This window comes from Trachemys scripta, chromosome 12, assembly GCF_013100865.1.
Source record: "Trachemys scripta elegans isolate TJP31775 chromosome 12, CAS_Tse_1.0, whole genome shotgun sequence".
Classification (NCBI taxonomy): Eukaryota; Metazoa; Chordata; order Testudines; family Emydidae; genus Trachemys; species Trachemys scripta.
In genome coordinates this window covers 11062085-11064801 of record NC_048309.1, presented here as the reverse complement: position 1 = coordinate 11064801, position 2717 = coordinate 11062085, and positions in this window count along the sequence as shown.

The following is a 2717-nucleotide window of genomic DNA, read 5'->3' as shown; positions in this document are numbered from 1 at the left end:
TGCTCCTAGTATAAACATTTCACTCATTTGTTTATGTACCAGATTCCTTTAGTGCCTTTGTATGTGATGGTACCATGTTTATGTTCGTAGCTTTGTCATATAATTGCAGTCTTGCCACCATGCTTGAGACTGACTGTCCAGGTTTTTATGCTACACCCATTGCTATAGTCTCTGAACACATGGTCAAGTCTGATTAAAAGTGTACATAGTGACAGTATTATGCAAGTTGCATTATGCAAATATATGTGCCTGCACGTGGTAGTATTTGCATACAAAACTCATTGATGACTTTGGGCCTGAATTTAGAACTTCCCTGAGTAGCTCAGGCTATGATGTCACCAAATCTCACCAGCAAAACAGTATCAGATTGAGTAGCGCTTGGAAAGGAGGCTTCCAAAGAAATCCCTGGCTGTTTCAGAAGGTGGCAGTTGTGGTGATGAAAGTAGCAGCCCTCTTTCCTCTAAGTCATTAGTGAATCGGTGTACTAGCAGATTCTGTTCTGTTTGAGGTGCTAGAGAATAAAAACTTGGGCATATGTGTCGTGTCTAATTGTTAGTTACATCATCCTGGGTCTCATGGATCAGTTACTTGAGTTGCAAACTGTAACTGAAAAAAAGGTTTCATGAACTGAGACAAACCTAAAAAGTCTAATCCTTAAATCACAAGAAAAGTAGCATTGTCATTTTTAGGGGATATCAAAATGACCGTTTCTCTTTTGATATGCTGGAGTGGTTGAGCAGACTGCAAACTTTCCATTGCACCCAAGAGAAAAGTATAGGAAATTTGATTTACAATCATTGCACTATAGCTCACATGGTTCCTTTTTAAACCTATGCATTTGACCTTGGATACTTGTACATAGCAGGCATCAAAACATAATAATCTTTAAACAGAGAAAGCATTTTGGAAGATATTTATGTACATGATATTTTCTGTGGCAGGTATGTGATATGCTGAAAATCATTTGTACCACTATCAGATGAGATGCTTATTAAATGTGTATGAATCAAATGTTAAAAACCCATAAATTGTCTAAGGGGTTGTCTACCAGACATCAGCCAGAAAAAATTATCAAAAGGTGTGAATTTTAACTGGATTAGTTTAGTGGTATTAAATCCTTGTGTGGATGCTGTTATTCAGAATTAAAGTGGTTTAACTTAATTCATTTTGGAAGTGAATTAAACTAAACATATTAAAGCCAATTTAATTCTGAATGCAGCTGTTCACAGTAGGGTTTAACTAATCCACTTCAGATATACTTTTAGTTAATTTGAATTAAGTTTCCTGGGTAGCCCTGTGTAAACAAGCCCTAAGTACAGCTTCAATTTTGTACATACAGCATTAAAAGTGTAGTTATTGCATAGTTAGTTAAAAAATATCCTTTTCAGATAAAATACGTAGGGTTAGGTGAAGAGGATTTAGCTATCACAAGGTGTGTTCAACTTAGGTGTCCTCTTCGCTGCAGTAGGCTAGGGAGTATAATTCCATACCTTGCTCGCCTTGTAGGCAGAAATTCATAGAATATCAGGTTGGAAGGTACCTCAGGAGGTCATCTAGTCCAACCCCCTGCTCAAAGCAGGACCAACACCAACTAAATCATCCCAGCCAGGGCTTTGTCAAACCTGACCTTAAAAACCTCTAAGGAAGGAGATATCTTCCTAGGTAACCCAGTCCAGTGCTTCACCACCCTCCTATTGAAAAAGTTTTTCCTAATATCCAAACTAAACCTCCCCCACTGCAACTTGAGACCATTGCTCCTTGTTCTGTCATCTGGTACCACTGAGAACAGGCTAGATCCATCCTCTTTGGAACCCCCTTTCAGGTAGTTGAAAGCAGCTATCAAATCCCCTCTCATTCTTCTCTTCTGCAGACTAAATAATTCCCGTTCTCTGAGACTCTCCTCATAAATCATGTGCTCCAGCCTCTTAATCATTTTTGTTGCCAGGACTTGACTGTGGTGTCTGATTATAGTCTCTCTTCTGCACCCCTCACATTAATTTACCTAAGTCAAGTTTATCAGATGTTATCCTTGCACTTGTGTGGTATTTTTATGTTTGAGATCTAATCCAGAGTTGGATTGATGACCCTTGTTAAGGGAATGCACCAGCAAACGCACAAGGGATTGTGCCAAAGTGGGGGCAGAGGTAACGCAGGGTCAGTATAGTCTCGTTTTACACCTATGCGTGTGTCTCACTGATACCTGGTGAGTGGTACAGTCATAAATCATCTGGTCATGTCTCAGAACATTTGGGCTAAGTGATAACACAGAGAGGTGAAACAGAGTGAACCCAACCCTTATGCAGTTGGTGTAATATGACAGGGGCAAGGTAATAACAAAAAAAGGGGGGCAGGGTCACTTGTATCTCACCCATTGTTGGCTTATGAACAGAAGTGAACTGGGATCATCCCAGCCCAGAGCCTGGGAAAGCTAACATACACACAACAAGAAAGCAGAGTTTGCAAATTGTAGATTGCAAGGATGGCATCAAGTCTGCCACTGAGAGCCCTTCCTGAACTGAGAGAGAGGGAGGGTGTGGTATGAGTTTCTGTGATTGAACCAGAGCTCTTGCCAAAGCCAGCTAGCTGAACTTACAGAAGCGGGAAGGGGGGGGGGGGAGAGAGAGAGAGCGAGAGCCCTCAACGCTTTGGTAATTTGACTTTTGTGTGAATAGAGCCCTCAATTATATCCTAGCAATGCTGAAAGCTAGAATCAGCGG